At 36.2% G+C, this 20485-nt stretch overlaps 1 long non-coding RNA gene across 1 annotated transcript in view; it reads left to right on the forward strand.

The window, feature by feature from the left end:
- The first annotated feature begins 2894 nt into the window (after positions 1-2894).
- The window catches only part of LOC118006825, a 129685-nt gene continuing 112094 nt past the window's right edge, over positions 2895-20485 (forward strand). Inside the window, exon 1 of the long non-coding RNA XR_004678199.1 lies at positions 2895-3237. This is a non-coding gene — a long non-coding RNA (uncharacterized LOC118006825). The remainder of the gene's footprint in view (positions 3238-20485) is intronic.

Consider the following 20485-nt stretch of genomic DNA (forward strand, 5'->3'; position numbering starts at 1 on the left):
AAGGGTAAAATAAGAAGGCTATTTTTTGTGTAAAAGAGTGATCTTTTTAGTCATGCTTGGCTGCCTTTTCAGGACTGTCTCCATTTATAATGAGATATTCTTGAACTCATTTGAACCAGAAAGTTTAGTAAATTTGTGGTACATTTTTACATGGAATATCGTGATTTATTTAAAATGATCAGGGCTAGAGCAAAGGGAGAGTAGATTAATGATTGTTTTGATTTCCAGATTATAATTTTGAGCTGACATTTAAATTGGACAGAATCTAGAATATTGAAAATATATATTTATTTACTTTATTTCATACTTCTTGTCAGTCCTAATTTCATCTTATTGTCTGCTTAAGCGTATACTTGCTATTCAAAGCTCAGTAAAATCTCAGTTGAAGCTGTCATAAAGACTGTTAGAACAGTAGTTTTTGTAGTCGTATTTTCCACGTTCCTGACATTGCAAGGTGGTGATGGCCCTTCCAGAATAACGAGGAAAAGTGTTCCCTCTAAATTATGGCTCTGGTTTTAAGCAGATTTGACTTACATGCAGATTTGTAAATATTAACTTTTTCCTTTTCTTTGTGGACATAGTAGAAAATTCTTGAGCACGGAAACATACATACACACACACACACACACACATACACACAGGCAGTAGTGAAAGGATCTTTTTGGAAACTGAAAGTAAATTTTGACATGTTCATTAACATATGAAATCATGTTTGTGTCATTCTCTAGTGTTTAAACATTCTCTGTTTAATTATTTTTCTAATGTACCTGAAGGTCATTTTTTAAAAACTCTTAGGTATTTTTTGCGATCACAAGCAGAAAAATCAGCTAATAGATCTTACCCTGATATTGAAAATCAATTCTGTATTGTATTTAGTCCCAATCTTATTTCTCTAATTATACTTTGAAATGGACATATGACTTGTTTTACATTCGTATTTCTCTCAAACCCCCTATTTTCTCTTTAACTACTCTGCAACAAATGCCAATTTTTTTCTATTCTTTGGCCTTTCCCTGATTTTTACAGCAAATGATGTGTCATATCTCTCCTGAAATTGACCATTCTTTGCAGAAAAAGATTTTTTTTTTTTTAGCCTGTGGTGTTACACTGAAAAAGTCACCCAGCTAAAATGAGTTACTTCATTTCTAAATAAAAACAATAGTGTTTTCATGCCTGAACTTATTATTATTCTGAGAATGTACTAATTTGTTACATCCAAGATGACGGTTCGTTGGGTCTGTGAAAAGGGCAGTGTGCCAACTATAGCAGGGAAGTAAAAGGACTTCTTTCATGGGGAGTAGTGGGACAGAAAGTAGCCCGCAGTTCAGTGGGTATCAGGAGGCATACTGCCAGTGGAGTCATCCCAGTATCAGGGTTTCCTGTGTTGGGTTCTGAATCAAGCAAAAACTATGATTTCACTAAATGTCAGCCCGGGCAGCCAAATTTTCAAACCCACTATTGCTCTAAGGAGCAACTGATAAATGTTTTATCCCTGCAGGCACTGGCTGATGTGGCATGAAGGCTTTGAATGTGTGCGGTGCATTATTACTTTTGGCATTAAGCTTAGATAATTGTCTACTTACTCTGAGCCGGTAATAGCAAAATACAAGTGGAAGATATTTTTTTATAAAGTAAAACTGCAAAATAGATTTATCTATATTACTATGGATTTTTTTTCTTTTTTTACTACTGTTCTTCCCCTATTAAATTTGAATGATAATGAAGTTTGATTCTATACCTTTATTCGGCTCTAAACCAGGGTGGTCTCATAATTTTGTTTTACATGCATGACATTGCTTAAGGTCATTAGTTGTAAATCGTAGTATAAAAAGGCTGAAAATATATTCAGCACTTTGTAGTTTCCGAATACACATTTAAGAGCTGCTATGAAAAGTCGAGACCTACATGGCAGATTTTCTGGCACTGAATGGTCAATTTAGTGATGTAGATTAGTGAATCCAAACAGTAAGTGGAGAGAGACTATAATAATGCTTTGATATGTCCCTCTGTTGAAGCATATCCTGGCTGATCCATTTTCTGTTATTGTAATTTTTTTTCTTTGCCCTATGGCAAAATGCTGTCTACTTTCTTATGTTTTAAGAATACAACCCAGATAAAATGATCGGTTTTTATAAATAATTTTCATGTGCTTTGGTACCACTGAGCTAATAAATGAAAAACAGATTTGGATTGATGAATTTTATTTTGTTGGAGTAAAAAACTTTTAAAGGAAAGGACATTTGCTTTTTGTTCAACATGTATTGGTTGACTTTTCTTTCAATGCAAAGTTTTAATTCATGGTCCTTTGTATTTTAAAGGGGAGTGTACTTTAAATAACATTTAAACAGTAACCCGTTTAATGATGATAGTGATGATAATAATGTTATTTTATCTAAATTTTTGAATAGGTCTCACTCAAAATGTGACTGATCTTAACTAGGCGATTTGAGTCCTATTTCGTTTTTGTAACTAACTATTCATGTTCCTAGGAAATGAAAACGAGGTCTGCCTTTTGTAATTTTTCACAGATTATGAATTTGATTTTCTTGACAGTTTGCTTCAAAATTAAGGGCTATATGTGTTCTTTTTCATCCCAAATGGAAACTGGCTGAATTTACAACGAAGACAACTGAAAATGGGAATTGTTTAAAAATAAAAACAAAAATACACCGTCGTAACAGATTTTAAATGAAGTAGATTATCAAGTGGACTGCTAATTTTGCCTTTCCAAAATGTTGGATATTTAACCCTCAGAATAATTAAATATTTGTAATAAAGCAGTTAATTCAAGCAGTTTATTGCTGTAATTTGCAAAAGTACATTGAGCTGCTTTCTTTTCAGCTCATTGATGGAGGAACAAACATTTCTTTAATAAGACTACAGCACATTCTAATTTTGTTGCAAAAGCTTAGATAAGGATCAGGCCCCCTCTGAATCACTGCATTGACCTATGACATTGAAAGTGCTGAAGCTCTTTGGCAAAAGAAGAGTTAGACAGTCATTATTATGCACAGGACTTTCCAGTTCTAAAGGGGCTCTGTGCTTTCTCTCAGATAGACTTTGTTTGTTGGAAATGAGAACTGTATTTTGGCAGCAAAGGACCAGAACTGAAGCTACTCTGCAGGCAGACTCATTATGACATAATCCTTCATTAATCTCATTCTCTATTAATAGATCATGCAGAAGTTTTGCTTCAGTTGATCATCTTCATCAAGGAGCCATGGAAAAGTATTACTGGTAAAAACTGCTCACCTCCGGTTTTAAGGCTGCCCGTTTATCTTCATCTTTATTAGTTGCAAAGATTAATGGTGAAAATAATCTCTTGGATTTTGTACAAATGACATATGAGCACCTAAAAATCTGATGTAACTGGATCTTGGTGTTTTGGGGGTAAAACTCACCTGGGAAGAAAGTATACCATTAACAATAAAAAAGAAAGGTTTATCAGGCTAAAATTTCCACTGGTGAGATAAAGGGGCTCTAGTTGGAGAAGCGTGGGAATAGTGGCTGAACAGTCAGAATTCCCATATCGCTTCAAAAAACAAGTTATCATATAAGACATGTATGTTACTGTTACTGGGCAGATTGGATTAGTCTTGAGAAGCTGAATTTCTCAAGGTGGGTGGGTGGGGTGCATCTCCTTCAGAAATGCGTCTGTGTGTTTGTTTTTGTCCAAATTATCTGCTCAGATCAGAGATTGGAGCTGCAACATTCTGTTACTTGTTTTTTATCACACCCTTTAACAGCATTTTGGGATTTATGTAAAAATGTTTTTAGAGAGAATAAATGTGCTTTGCTGTTTTTGTTGTTGCTGTTGTTTTGTCATTTGTTAGTTCCTGTTAAAGTTTGTAACACCCTTGGGGTCTTTGGTGAGTCAGACGTTCCATACCCGGTCTGGCTCATTGGCTCAGCCTTACCACCTCCCTGAGCACGAGGGCCTCCTACTTTTCCTGAGTATAGCCATGCACCAAGCCTTTGACTTATCTTTGTTGATAAACCCAAAATCTCATTGGAAGATAGAGCTTAGGAACATCAAGAGGAGATTCTAATGGTATTTCTTTTCGTCTTTAGTCCACAGAGGTTGAATATTACAAAACAAAATACTATCAGTGGGTTGATTATTTGGTTATTTGGTTAAGCAACATGTACATCTTCCTAGAGGACAGCTGGAGAACCTTTTTCGGTGGTTGGCAAGTGATTATTCTGGTAGGAATGTACTCATAGTGTTGAGTCGTTGATAGAGATTGTGCCTCTATTGGAACTGACTGATAGCCCCAGATTGATCCCTGATACTAATGCCAACAATATACTTATGTTAGAAAATTTGCAGAGCACAAATAAAAAAACTGGTAGGGATATATTTTTATATTGTCTTGCATATATTTGCCAGTTAAATAAAACTCAGGGAAGTTAAAGAAGTTATCCATGAACACTCAAATTGTAATGGTTTGATTTGGCTTCTATTCAGGTCTTCTTATGTCTTAATGTTTTTATTTATATTCTACAGTAAAGAGAACTTAGACTTATTGAACAATTGTTTTAAATAGACCACCTCCCTAGGCACTTTATATAAACGATCTAAATTAATTTTAGGGTTAATAGTTTATACTAACTGAAAGAGAATCACCATAGAACCTCAAGGAAAAAGCTGCATTCTCCACGCTCTTACTATTCAGAGTCTGTTGGAACCTGGATTTGATACCAGAGATGGTCAGAGGACAGTTCAGTCAAAGCCTGAAAGGTCAAAATATGACTGACTGGTGCTTGTGGTCTGGTGGCTCTTCTTTTGTTCATCAAAAATGGCTGGTGGTGGATGGTAAACAACATAGACTATGTGTACACAAAATTCAGTCCCCAAAAGGGTGTCTTCACAATAGCAAATGTTCATCGTACTCTTAAGAATCTACCAAATAAAACTTTGAGGTTACCATGACTAAGCCAGGACCTGCAAGCCTGAAAAGACAATCTCCCCTGGTGGGTAGCTTTTCAGAAATGTTTGGCCAGATCAGCCCTTATTTGCTTTAATCTGAGGTTTGGCTTGGCAGTAATAACATGACATTTAGCTTCTAATTAAGAAGATCCTACACAACAAAAGTATTGTTGCATATAAAAAAATAAGGAATAGAAAATGTTTAAGGAATTGAAAATTTGATTTAAAATATAATAAAAACCTGGGTGATAGCAATTTGGTCTTGCTTTTCTTGCTGAGTTTTCTGGTGTCTGGATATTTGAAAGCCAAAGAGCTCTGCATCAGACCCTTTCAAATTGCTCCTGGATAGAACTCATCCTCCCCTATATTATTTTCCTATTGCTGTAGTAATAAATTATCACAAACATAGTGGCTTAAAACAATACAAATTTATTATCTTACAGTTATGGAAGCCAGATGTCTAAAATGAGTCCACAAGGCTGCATTTCTTTCAGAGGCTCCAGGGGAAAAAATCTGTTTTCTTGATCTTTCCAGCTTCCAGAGGCCATGTCCATCCTTGGCTCCTTCCTCCATCTTCAAAGCCAGCAAGCAGCAGAGCATGTTCATATTTCCTTTTCTCTATCCCACAACTTCTTGTCACATACCTTCTGTTAGACTCTGACTTCTCCTGCATCCATCTCCTAAGGATCCACCCAGATAATCCAGGATAAACTCTCCACCTCATAGTCTCCGATATCCAAGGTATCATTCACAGGTTCTACACATTAGGGTGTAGACATCTTTAAGGACCATGTTTCAGCTAACCATACGCCCTGAACCTTAGGGAAGAATAGGGAGCTGTTTTCCATTTCCTCAGGCATGAAATGGTGCTGAGATCAGTGGTTCTCCACCTTCGCTGGGAGGCTTTTTAAAATCCCAGTGGCTAGGGTGCACTCCAGACTGATTACATCAAATCTCTGGGGGTGGCTCACAAGGCATTAGGTATCTTTAAAGCTCTCCAGTGATTCCAATGTGCAACCAGGGTTGAGAACCACTCATTTAGATGTTTCCTTTTCTTTTTGAAGGCCCTCCTGAGGCATAGCCTGGATATATGAAGGTGGCTTCTTTTCACCAAACTGACTTCAAAATTTGAGAAGCAGATGAAAATGTCTAGGAGGATGCATATTTTAATGGCTCAGTATTTGTGAGCTTAGATTGGCTTTAGGGTACTGTGGTTGAGGGAACAAGATGAACAACTGATTCTGTAATTATCAAGTGCAAGCACTAATGATTTAAATAAATATATCCATAGATGAATCTTATATATGCTGGATATGTAAATTAAAAAGCGCTTCCTTTTTAGAATTTTTCCTGTAACAGTGGGAATTCAGTGTAACATTTCACATGCTGTTTAGGCTGTAAATCAATGATACTGAATGTAACCTAATATTCTGGAATTGAAAATGGCTTAATGGTGAATTACATGGATTTGAATCTGAAATAATACCTGCCTCTCTGTGATTGTACTCTTATGTCTTCAAGTTTACCTCTCCACGTGGCTGGAAGGCTCTGGTGATTTAGGAGGGCTTATTTTGGTTGAAATTTGGATAATCAGTTAATATATAGTCACTGAATCACCAAGACCTTTAGCCATGGCACAATCTTGACTCCCTTTCCGTGTGGAGGTATATATATATATACATACACACACACACATATACATATATACCCAGGTAATTACTCCTAAAAAGAGAGAGAGACAAAGAGAATTGAGATTGTTTTTTACTCTATTGACTGAATATTTGCTTTGCTCGTGGGTTTTTACAGGTTATTTCTACTTCCTAAGATTGGAGAAGATCAATTATACACTGGGCTCTATGAGGAAAAGGGTTTAGGAGGAAGTTCCAAGATGCCATTAACATAAAATGGTCAGTTGGTGTTTATGTTTCGATTCTATAAAGACAACAAGCTGTATTTTTCAGATAAGGACATAAAAGCTAACAAACAACTTTTACCCTACTTCCACATAGAAGAGAAAGTGTGAAAATGTTACAAACCTACTAAATTACTGGATTGCACAGGGCATTTTCATAGGTCATGGGGACAATGAATAAAACATTTGAAATCAAACTGTCCTCCAGATTTATTCTAAAAGTAGGCTTGATTCTAAGTCATATGTTAGATTATTAACAATTTATAATGGTAAATATTTATTAATAATAAATAAACACCAAAATAATAAATAAATAAATAATATTGTGTAATATACTAAATTCCTCAATGATGTTGGACAAAGGAATGTTTTCATTAGCATTTTTGACAAACACCACAAACAAACAAATCCCCCCCACAGAAGGCAGTATATCAATGCATATGTAATAAATAATGATTACCACTTAATGCACTTTAAACAAGTTACTTCCTTTAATTTAATCGTAACAATAACTATTTGATATAAATGCAAATAAGACTATTTTACAGATTAGAAAACTGAGAACTAGAGAGGTTTAGTAACTCTATCAAAACCATAGAATAGTAAGTGGCAGAGCCAGGAGGCTCACCTAAATGTGATTCTTTTTTTAAAAACTTTTTATTAACATGTAATGTATTATTTGTTTCATGGGTACAGGTCTGTGATTCATCAGTCTTACACAATTCACAGCACTCACCATAGTACATACCCTCCCCAGAGTTCATCACCCAGCCACCCCATCCCTCCCACCCCCCTCCACTCCAGTAACCCTCAGTTTGTTTCCTGAGATTAAGAGTCTCTTATGGTTTGTCTCCCTCTCTGGTTTCGTCTTGTTTCATTTTTCCCTCCCTTCCCCTATGATCCTCTGTCTTGTTTCTCAAAATCCTCATATCAGTGAGATCGTATAATACTTGTCTTTCTCTGATTGACTTATTTCGCTTAGCATAATACCCTCTAGTTCCGTCCACATCACTGCAAATGACAAGATTTCGGGGTTTTTTGATGGCTGCATAATATTCCATTGTATATATATACCACATCTTCTTTATGCATTCATCTGTTGATGGACATCTAGGCTCTTTCCATAGTTTGGCTATTGTGGACATTGCTGCTATAAACATTGGGGTACATCTAAATGTGATTCTTAATTATCCTGAAACACTTCGGTTGGAGCTAGTTGAAGGCTTTAACTAACTTTGAAGTGCTGCGAATTCAGTTTAAGAATTCTTAATACCAGACCGAGAGAAAAGAATAAGCATAGCCAAAGCTTTGTGGCCAAGTTGGTTTGTAGGGCATAATGAGATTAGGATGAGAAATTTTACTACAAAGGTGAGGTTTTCAAGACATTTTGGATTTTTCATTTGGAATTATATCATGTGCTTATTTAAACCATCCTCAAGATAATATTGATTACTATTTATTCCACATTGAAAATCTTGATCATTTGGAGGTAAATTAATTTGTTCCAATTCATTTTTAGCCTAAATATAAAATATCTAAATTTTATTTTCATGAATCAGTGTTTCTCAGCCCAATTCTTAAATCATAAAGATTAGAATTACCTGCTTGTTAAAAATATACTTCCTGGATCCTACTTTAGATCACCTGAATAAAACTCTTTAAGGCCAGGGCCTGGGGAAGCTGTCTTTCCTTTTACAAACCCATCAGGTGATTGGTGGTAGAAATTAATTTCATTTGCCCAAAATTTAGATTCTGTAATCACTGCTCATTACAATGATTTAGACAGACAGTACAAAGTAAGACAATAATAATGATATACTCCATGTACTATTTTCCTCTCTCTCCCTTTCCTCACCTTAACTTCTTCCTGCCCTTTACTTCATTCATCAAACATTAGCTGACACTTCCACAATATATAGCCATTAGGCTGGCCTTGGATACATGACTGTTGTCAAATAGTTTCGGAGACTCTGCAGACCTCATCTTCCCTGCTCTTGTATATTAGAGAAGTCCTGCTGTAAAGAAAATTGTTCAATATTGTTAAATCCAGCATTTTCCAAACATATTTACCTACATATTTACCTCCTCTTCAAAGAGTATCTGTTATCCTGGGGAGCACCTTTAGAAAAAGTGGATATGATAATGACTTTTTTTTTTTTTTTGCATACTAAAATGCAATCAGTAATTGCTGGGATTCTCTGGTCATATATTCATTGCCTTTTAAGAACCACCATTGGTAAAAAGGTAAAGGGTAAAGGACTGCTGGTAGATTATCCATGCCCTGAAGCTTTCTTTTAAAACTTGACCTGTGCTGAGGGAAATAGAGGCAGTCCTGTATCTTTGTGATCCTACCAGACCTTAGATAAGGATCCTAACTTAAATATTTCTACTTTAATTAAGAAAAGAGCAAACTCAACCAATTCAACTATTTTGTTATAAATTTAAGTAAATGACTCCATATTGTCATCCTGGTCTCTGTGTCATTATTCTTTTTCAGTTTGTCTTTATTTGCTTTTAGATTATTAAAGCAACATGTGTACTTAGGAACTCACAAATCAAACAGAAGCATATAAAGTACACAGTAAAAACCAAAAGTGGCTCCTCATTCCTACCATGTCAGTCCAATTCCTTAAGAATGTTTCTGCATTTCTTTCTATATTTTTTCTGTATTGTGTTTGTACACACACACACACACACACAATGTATCTAATATGCAATATGTAACATATATAAAATAATTATATAATGTTACAAACATGGCATCATATATTCTAAGATTGTCTTCTGTCAAATATATTGCCTCAGGTTTCTGAAGTTGCCAAGAAATAGGCCCTTAGGTTCCTAATGCAACTTTCACAATTTTTAGAGTACACTGCCATGCACTAGGTCAGTAATAACACTGGGACCTAGTCTTAAAAGGAATTCACATGAGTGAATGGCGCCCACGCTTCCAGATACCACTTGGTTAGTTGTTAATGTCTCAGCACATTCTCACATGAGAATCAGGCAACTGCTATCAGTGTGCTGCACAACTTTCACAACTGAGTTCTATATAAGCACATTTTTGCAAATCAAACACTCCTTAAATATGTTAGAAGAGATGACTATTTAAGGGAAACCTGGTATAAATTCTATTTTACAACTAAGAATCCTACTGAAAAATAAATAATTCCTCCCTAATTAATGAGCCTGAGTGGTCTGGGTTGTTTCTATCTTCTTGCTGGGATGAACAATGCCATAGTGAACGTCCTTATCCTTATATCTTGGGACAGTTGTGCAAGAATATCAATAGATGATTTCTAGCAGTGATATTACCTGCATAGATTAAAAAGCATGGTAATACTCAAGGTTCAAAAGCATATCGAGAAGCAAAAACTAATACAGGTAGTGGAAATGCAAATTGGTACAATTTGCTTATGTCTTAACAAAATTGGAAATCATATATAGTTTTATCCAGAAATTTTGCCATCAAAAATTGACCTATATACCTGCAACTCACATAATGTTATATGTCAATTTTATCTCAATTTTTTTAAAACATGAAATTGACCCTATCACAGGATAGGATAATTTCTCATGGACATAACCTCTTATATTACATCTATATAGTGTAGGGTTAAGAATAGGACTGGAAGGGAACCTAGAAATCATGTACTCCAATTCCTGAAGTCCAAGGAACTTAAATTACATAGTGAACATGTGTCCAACAGAAGAGTAATATAGAAGTTCTGCACCAGCTGCTAGATAATCTAAAAGAAATGGACAATTAGACACATCCTTTTCCCCTCAGGACTCTGTCTTATTGGCCATTGTCACTATATTGCTACCTCTTTTCCTTACTGTGTCTGTCTTTGTGTTGTTTTGTTAGCTCTTTATCAAAGGTGTAGCTCCGGAACACTTTTCCCCAGAAGATAGATCTATTCCATATGACTGAGGGCAGGAGAAAATAGTAGAATGACCAGGATTGGGGAAGTGAGTAAGTGGCCTCACATCTGTTCTGTATGGGATAGGAATTAGAAAGGGTCAGGGGTTATGGTAGTTTTCTTAGTGATCAGGACAGGTCCTGATGTATAGTGATCTTAGTCACTCCAAAAAGGAAAAGCATCAGTCATAGTTTTGTGGAACCCACAATGTGAGTCATAAATTTCTGCAGCTGGCATCAATTAATTGGTTATTGAGGCAGATGTTTCACCAAATGATAACCTTGTAGATTTTTTAATACTCAACTTCTTAATGCCTGGTACATATAGCAAACAGGCATATATACATATGGGTAGCAAGACATCAAGAGGCAATTCAAACAACAATAAAAGGAAATTACTGAAAAGAAGGGCCATATGCACCCCAATGTTCATAGCAGCAATGTCTGCAATAGCCAAACTGTGGAAAGAGCCAAGATGCCCTTCAACAGATGAATGGATAAAGAAGATGTGGTCCATATATACAATGGACTATTACTCAGCCATCAGAAAGGATGAATACCCAACTTTTACATCAACATGGATGGGACTGGAGGAGCTTATGCTAAGTGAAATAAGTAGTCAATTATCATATGGTTTCACTTATTTGTGGAACATAAGGAATAGCATGGAGGACATTAGGAGAAGGAAGGGAAAAATGAAGGGGGTAAATCGGAGGGAGAGATGAACCATGAGAGACTATGGACTCTGAGAAACAAACAGGGTTTTAGAGGAGAGGGGGCTGGGGGGGATGGGTTAGCCCAGTGATGGGTATTAAGGAGGGCACATACTGCATGGAGCACTGGGTGTTATACAGAAACAATGGATCGTGGATCACCACATCAAAAACTAATGATGTATTGTATGGTGACTAACATAACATAATAAAATAAAATAAAATAAAATAAAATAAAATATAAATTAATTAATGAATTTAAAAAAAAGAAATTACTAACAAGAAATGGGGGGAAATGTCCATCCTAATTAGAAACAAAGTAAAACAATCATAAGATGCTGTTTTTCTGTCCAGCAAGTTAGCAAGAAATATATTTTTTCACATAATATTTAATGCTTTTGAGATTTCCTTGAAATGTTCATTTGAGGTGGGTGTGGGGGACCTTGTGAAAATGCAGCTGACAGTGTAGACTTAAACATTGAAATATTTTGGGCCAATAATCTCACTACTAGGAATTTAGCCTGAGAACACTGTTCAGAAGAAGGAAGTTGCTATAAGCACTATGATATTCCCAGCAACTTTACTTTTAACTAGAAAAATTGGAAGCAGCCTAAAGTCCAATAAATGAGGAATGGTGAGTAAAGTTGTGGTAGGTCAAATAGATGAAACATTAAATAGATGATGATTTTCAAAGCCATGTAACTTCACAGCAGATATTATGATATATCTGTAAAAGCAAGATGTGAAATTGTATGCATGCTGCTATTGACAAACATTGTATGTCTATGTATGGATGAGTTCTGGAAAGAATACACACACATACACATAGACACACAATATACAAAGTAGACCTTGTATTAGAAAAGGAACATACAGGTTTCTCTCCATCTGTAATATTTTATTTGATTAACAATAACAACAAAATAAACAATAAAACAATAAAAATAAAAAAACTAAAAAGACTAAATATTTTCACTGTTCTTGTGCTCATTTGTACATATTCTTGGTTGTTTCCACCTAGAATGTAAAGAAAAGAAATGTTTTGCTCAATATATATAATGTTGGTAGACCCTTTCAGAATTTATGTATAATTCCTATGTGTTCTCTTAATTCATTTTGTAATAAAATGATCTTAATGATGTAACAATAGAATCAAATCAAGTCAGACTTTAAAAATAGTTCCTTTTTTTTAAAAAATGTAAGAAGATGTACATTCATTCAATGTTTTAACATTTCCAATGACAGGAAATTCACTAGCTCATGAAGTAGTATACTCAACTTATAAATTTCCATTCATTCATTCATTGTATATGTATTGAGACAATTCTCTGTTTAAAATGAACAGTCTGGCAAAGAAATGGAAAGCCATTCCATGCTCATGGATTGGAAGAACAAATATTATTAAAATGTCTATATTACCCAAAGCAATCTACACGTTTAATGCAATCCCTATCAAAATACCAACAGCATTTTTCACAGGGCTAAAATTTGTGTGGGACCACAGAAAACCCTGAATAACCAAAGAAATCTTGAGAAAGAAAAGCAAAGCTGGAGGCATCACAAGTCTGAACTTCAAGTTGTATTACAAAGTTGTAATAATCAAAACAGTATGGTACTAGCACAAAAATAGACACATAAATCAATGGAACAGAGTAGAAAACCCAAAAATAAACCCTCAACTCTATGGTCAGTTAATCTTTGACAAAGCAGGAAAGAATATCCAATGGTAAAGGACAGTCTCTTCAGTAATGGGAATATTGGACAGCTACATGCAAAAGAAAGAAACTGGACCACTTTCTTACACCATACGCAAAAATAAATTCAAAATGGATGAAAGACCTCAATGTGAGACTGAAAACCACAAAAATCCTAGAAGAGAACACAGGCAATAACCTCTTTAACATCAGTCATAGCAACTTTTTTCTATGTATGTCTCCTAAGGCAAGGGAAACACAAGCAAAAATAAATTTTGGGGCTACATCAAAATAAAAATCTTCTGCACCATGACAGAAACAATCAACAAAACTAAAAGGCAACCTATGGAATGGGAGAAGATATTTACAAATGACAGATCTGATAAAGGGTTAGTATCCAAAAATATATAAAGAACTTATACAACTCAACACCCAAAAACAAATGATCCAATTAAAAAATGCACAGAAGACATGAACACACATTTCTCCAAAGAAGACATCCAGATGGCCAACAAACACATGAAAAGATGTTCATCATCACTTACCATCAGGGAAATGCAAATCAAAACTACAATAAGATATCACCTTACACCTGTCAGAATGGCTAAAATCAACAATACAAGAAACAACAGGTATTGTTGAGGATGTGGAGAAAAAGGAACCCTTGTGCACTGTTGGTGGGAATGCAAACTGGTGCACCCACAGTGGAAAACAGTATGGAGGTTCCTCAAAAAGTTAAAAATAGAACTGCCATGTGACTCAGCAATTGCACTACTAGGTATTTACCCAGAGAATACAAGAGCACTAATTCAAAAAGATACATGCATCCCTTTGTTTAAAGTAGCGTTATTTACAATAGCCAAGATATGGAAGCAGCCCAAATGTCCATTGATTGATGAATGGATAAAGAAGATATGATACACACACATAGACACACACACTGAAATATTATTCAGCCATAAAAAAGAAATCTTGCCATTTGCAATGACATGGATGAAGCTAGAGAGTATAATGTTAAGTGAAATAAGGCAAACAGAGAAAGACAAATACCATATGATTTCATTTATGTGTGGAATTTAAGAAACAAAACAAATGAGCAAAGGAAAACAGAGAGAGAGAGAAACCAAGAAACAGACTCTTAACTATGGAGAACAAACTGATGGTTACCATAGGGGAGTGAGGGTTAAATAGGTGATGGGGATTAAGGAGTGCACTTGTGATGAGCCCCGGGGTGATGTATGGAAGTGTTGAATTACTAAATTGTACGCCTGAAACTAATATTACACTGTATGTTAACTACAACTGGAATTAAAATAAAACTTAAAAAAAGAACAGTCTGGCAGCAGCAAGACTGAAACTGGGGAGACCAGTTAGGAGGCTTTCTCATTAATGTAGGTGAGAGATGACGAAGCCTGAACCAAGTCAACACCAAGAGAGGAAATGGAAGAGCAAAATTAAAACATATTTAGAAAACATCAACTAGACTTAATGACTAACTCCAGTCCATATTCAAGGGGGAAGATTAGTTTCCACTGCTCAATAAGAAGAGTAGAGAAGAATCTGTGGCTACCTTTAATCTGCCACACCCTCTTTCTATCTTCTGTAAATTTGTTTTAAAATCTGAGCTCATCAGAAAGCCCAGACGTCTATAATGTTTTTTCTCTTAATTTTAAATGCTCACTTCTCTTCTTCCAATGAGAGACAATTTTCTTAGTCTTAAGGATTTTCTTTCCTTTTTGGATCAATCTTCTCCATTAAGATCTGTGTCCACAGAATGATCTAGATCTTGTATCTTAACTTTTAAAAATCCATTTTTTTTTCTGAATTCTAAACAGTGCTTTCTCAAATGTTAATGTGCACACAAATCACTAGGTGATCTTATTAAAGTGCAGATTCTCATTCTGTAGGTCCAGGAGGGGCCTGAAATTCTGCATTTCTAACAAGCTCCCAGATCATGCAATCTTGCTATCCTAACACCTACTTCGTGTTGCGAGGGTCTAGATTATACCATTGAATCCCAACATTGCTTGGCTCACTTTGACCCACGACACTCTACCAATCATTTCTTCCTTTTGGGATGGAATAAAATCCAGAATGATATTACCTAGGCCTTTTCAGGTGATGTAATTGGAAATAAGCCAAATCAATAATTTAGCAACTACTGTGCTCTTAGGGAAATACATGTAGGTAGCTAAAGTTGTCTATCATAAATGTGTTTTGTCACTGTGTCTATTTTATACTCTGTAAGATATTGATAAAATTCTTCTAGAGCCACATGGCGGTGGTATGAAGCACGTAGAGTTATCTTCATTCTATAGATAAAGAAACACAGACTCAGAGAGGACAGCTAAGTTGCTTCAGGTCAGACAGTTGGTAAGTAGTAAGTTCTGCCTCCCTAATCTGGATCATCAGACTCTGAACTACATAAAATTAAAAGGAAAAAAAGTCTGATGAGGTTCCTAGAACAAGCATTGCTTATCTACTAATCACATGAACCAGTATCCCACAGAGCACCCCTAAAGTCTAGGAGAATATAAGTCAAATGAGGTTTCTGGGTTTGGAAAAAACAAAACTACCTATTTCAATGTGAGAAAGATCATTCTTCATCCATTTTCTGTCACTAGCCATAAATGAAGAAGTACTCTTAAAAATCCCAATCCCCCAAACAGCTTTAGTGACTTGAATATCTTCAAGTCTTGCCCCTCCCCAGTCCCCCAAGAACAGGCTTAGGTGTAGTGATGGCATTGTCATGTTGAAGTTGTATTGAGAGCTTTTCTTCTTTGTTGAACACCAAGAATCAGGTCTAGGGAAAAATCTGTAAGTACTATAATTAACTTCAATTTTAATTTCTGGGTGTCTTTTTTTCTCCTAGCTGCTGCCAAGGTTCTCCTTCAGTCCCATCAGTTAGAGCAGCAATCACGAAGCTCAGGCCAGACTCCCTTTGGCAATTCAGAGTGATGTGCTCAAGCCCTTCTGGGAAATTTGGAACTAAACTATGAGTTGACTGTTAAAAAATAAGAGTAATAATAAGCCACCAGTTTCAAGAAGCCAGTTTATATTTCTCAGTTTGGGAGAAACTTTTAGGAGCTGATTTTTTAATACTTCTTGGGTTTTTTTTTTTTTTCTTTCTTTCTTTGAGAGAGGGAGAGAAAGAGAGAGAGAATAAGCAGGGGAGGGGCAGAGGGAGAAGCAGACTCCCCGACTCAGGGCTCAATTCCAGGACCCTGGGATTATGACCTGAACCGAAGGCAGATGCTTAACTGACTGAGCCACCCAGCTGCCCAAATCCTTCTTGGTTTTCAAATAGTTTTGATATATATTTAACCTTTAGTTTATTTTCTTTATAGTGTATTTATTATTATTTTTTTCTTTACTGTTAATCTTACTTTCCTTTATATGTGTTCAAGCTCAGCTCTGTGTGTAATTGTTCTGTTATGAATTGAGAGCACTGAAAGACCCAGAAAATTTATCTTTCTTTCTACTCCAATGCTGTTTAAATTAAGGTCCTCACATTTTAGAATCTGATATATGTTACTTGGAAGCCATATTTCATATTATCCATTATACTGTTTACCCACAAATTAATAATGGACCAAATAGAACAAATGAAATAAAAATAGAATCCGTTTGAGAAGTGAGGCCTAAGGAATAAAAAAGGCCTACCGTGTGATTCGTCGTAGGGAGACGACAGGATGAGGACATTGCTGACTGACCCAAAGGCTAGACGTCCAGTTCTCTTCTGGCATTTACTGAGGCATCTGCATGGGCATGGTGTACTAGGTATTCTGGGGTTTTACAACACAAGAGACATGATTTCAGTCCTCAATATGCTTACAGTCTACACAGCAAGACAGAGAGGTACATAAAAAGCAAGAGTCATGCTATGAGAATAACACAGGAAAGTGATTTCTTTCAGTGGAGGTGGAGGAGTTTGGGAAAAGTTCATGGAAATGCTTGCATCCGAGCCAAAGCTTAAAGGATGGACAAGAATTCAATAAACAAGAATGAATGGTAAAGATAGGAAAAAATGCTCACGCTGTTGTCATCCACAGAGGTGGGAAGGTGAAAGGCATGGACAGGGTATGTTGTGTTTCATTGGAAGAAGAGCATGAAGGACTGTAGCATTAGAAGGCAGAAAAGCAAACCCCATTTTTTTTATGATTTTACAGTGGCATATGTCCTCTAAGACCAGTGCTTCTCACTGAATTGGAACCTTTTATAAGCACATCTCCTTTTCATCAGCCTTCTTAATTAAGAATCAAAATTTAGAATTTTGTATTCATTGATAGGTAGAAAGAAGGTTTTATTTACCTTCTTGGGTTTCATTGCAATGTGTCTCCAAATATAGCCCCTATCACTTTCATACTTCATCCATATTCTTTCAAAGTGTAGATGTCTAGCCACTTAAAGATAAGCTTCTGTATTGTGAATATGAGGTGGATAACACAATATACCTAGTCAGAGCTTAATGACAGAAAATATAAGTCACTGGCAGGTCTTTTTTTCTTTTCCTTGTGCAGTTTACTTTTAATTTTATTCCATCATGTAGTTCACATAGGATGTCTTCATTTCTATTATGAGAGCTATGGAAAGATACTGATTGAAATAATTCTCTTTGAATTAATTCAACTTGATCTTAAATGGCCATATTCTGACTTTTCCCTAGGCTCAAGTGTGAATATCTGTTTTTGTGCTATAAACATTGTCAGGTTCCAATTCAGTATCACTATTTTCTCAATAATTTTGACTGACTTGTATCATTTAAGTAATATTCAGTCTCTGGGCTTCAGTTACTTCCAAAGTAATGCCAGTCATTCTAAATGTTTGCAACGTGCCTTATTCTTTAAATCTGTCCCCTCATAGTATGTGGCTTCAGTATTTAAACCACCAGAAGGCTTCGAAGGTGACTTTAGACAGAATTTAGGGCCATCCTCTGGCATCTAGGAGCTCCTTCTTGAGTCTCCCACTTCAAAATCCTACTTTTGACAGCAAGAAAATTTTGCATTGCTGAAGACCAAGAAAAAAGAATTATTTGATTTTTGATAACTCTCCTTAAGTTTACATCTATTTATTATCTTAAGAGCCCAAAGTCGTCTTTTTTAGGCAGATGTATCACAATTATTTTGTTACACTCACAAAACCATCGTATTTCAAATTACTATATTGTTGTAAGTGACTATTCATGTGCATATCGAACATATCACAGGTCATAGATAACTCTTCATGCAAATATTTACTGATGAGGGTAGCCTCGTCACTTCCACTTCCTTCCACTTACCCTCTGTTTCAAGATGTGAAGGCAATACATGTTTCTCTTGCCTCCATCTGCTTCCCTCACCACCTCTTCTTTTGCTCACAGCATGGAAACTAGAGTTACAGCTTAGCCTGTTTTGCTTATGGAACTGTGCCAGAAGCAGTTTTGAAGGTGTTTGAAAAATGAAGACATCTGACAGCTGGCACACTTACAGTTCATTTGCCAAAGACAAGTTGCACGCTGCTGGAATTTTCAACTGAAGGTCACGCACCAGGTAAGACACAGGTGGAGCTGGTGCGAGAGAAGGCACGCACTGAAAAATCGTTGGCTCTGTGAAGTTGGGTGGGCTAAATCAAGAAACATACTTGTTTCTCTGTCCACCCACACCCCCCTTGTCACCAGGCCCCTTTCAAAGAGGTAAGAGGAAAGAAAAATCCAAGCCAGGAAAATTGACAGTGAATCCCAAGGCTGTGACATGTCAGCAGAAGCCCTGGAAAACAGGCAAGAGGGAAGGGTGCTAAGAAAAAAAAAAAAATGAAAAGAGAATTTAACATAGTGTTGGACAAACATGTTGCTGTCAGTTGAGTGGTCCAGCTTTTCAGAAGGAAATCACCTAAGGGATTATGGGTTTTCAGCTCACCCCATGAATGAGTTACTAACAGTATGCCAATGAATGCCCTGTGACTGAAGATTTACTTGATGTTTGATAGTATTTGCATAGTATTTTGGGTTTTTGGTTTTAAAATATTTTCTTGTAACTGGGAGTCACTAAATACTAGTGTCAGATCAATTGCTTTTGGAATTTTACACCTGTGTTAGCTGAAACTGTGTTTTATGGGGTTTTTTTGTTTTTGTTTTGCTGCAATAGGAATTTAACACGTAAACATGGGCGTTTATGAGGTTAACACTTGACCTAACAGAGCAAGAGAGGGAAATTATCTCACCACATTGACAGTCTCTCTGACAAATTTCAGCACTTTAAAAGTAATATGGGCTGTACTTGATGTATAAGCAATGAGATACATGTTTATAAAGCACGAATTAGAAATTATTTGTATTAGACCGTGATATATTTCCATGTGACAAATCTGGGTTATTTTCCTTCCTGTCCTTCTAAGCCCAGGCCTTTCGTCTTAAGTGAGTATTCTTGTTTTCTGTTCAAAATATTATGTATGGAGATAGTGACTAACGGAGAAAGAAGGAAATAGTGTTGCAGTTATAATTTTGTGGTTGAGGGTGGTTGACCCTCACCTTACTCCAAATGGAGACAGAACTGCTGGACTTCCGGAGGTTGCAAACCTGTGGCCTAGGTGCAGTGTGCAGGCCAAGAATATGTGCATTTGACACACTCACTGTCAACCTGGAATGTGTTTACATTTTTAATTTTTTTTTAAGATTTTATTTATTTATTTGACAGAGAGAGAAAGAGCACACCCAGGGGGAGCAGGAGAGGGAGAAGCAGGCTCTATCCCAGGACCCTGGGATCCTAGATGCGGGGCTTGATGACCTGAGCCAAAGGCAGATGCTTAACCTACTGAGCCACCCAGGCGCTCTGAGTGTTTACATTTTTTAAAAATAAGTTGATACAGTTTACATTGTTTAAAAAAAATCGGGAGTTTCAGTTTCTTTTTTAAAATCAGAAAATCAGGAATCACTGTCCACAATCGCTCATGAGAATGTCTGACAGTCCTGGCCCCCTACAGAGGGTGGGGGCGGGCAGGAATTCTCTGGTCACCAGGGCCCTGCCACCCCTGTTCTTTCCCCAAGGCTGAATACAGAATGGTACTTAGTTGCATTCCTGCTATTATTTTTTTTTTCCAAATCAGAGTGAAAAGGGAAGTGAGCCAGGGGAAGGGACAGTTAGCTGTTTGATAAATTATGTCACTTAAAAATGTACTTTTTGTTTATAAATTTACTCACAGACTGGTATTGCCTTTGAGAGATGTTTATACCCACAGTCCCTGCTTCTTTCATTGAAATTTAGTAGTTACAGAGTCTGAGGATATTTTTCTTTTTCTTTCTTTCTTTCTTTCTTTCTTTCTTTCTTTCTTTCTTTCTTT

This window comes from Mirounga leonina, unplaced genomic scaffold, assembly GCF_011800145.1.
Source record: "Mirounga leonina isolate KUSES-001 unplaced genomic scaffold, KU_Mleo_1.0 Mir_115, whole genome shotgun sequence".
Classification (NCBI taxonomy): domain Eukaryota; kingdom Metazoa; phylum Chordata; class Mammalia; order Carnivora; family Phocidae; genus Mirounga; species Mirounga leonina.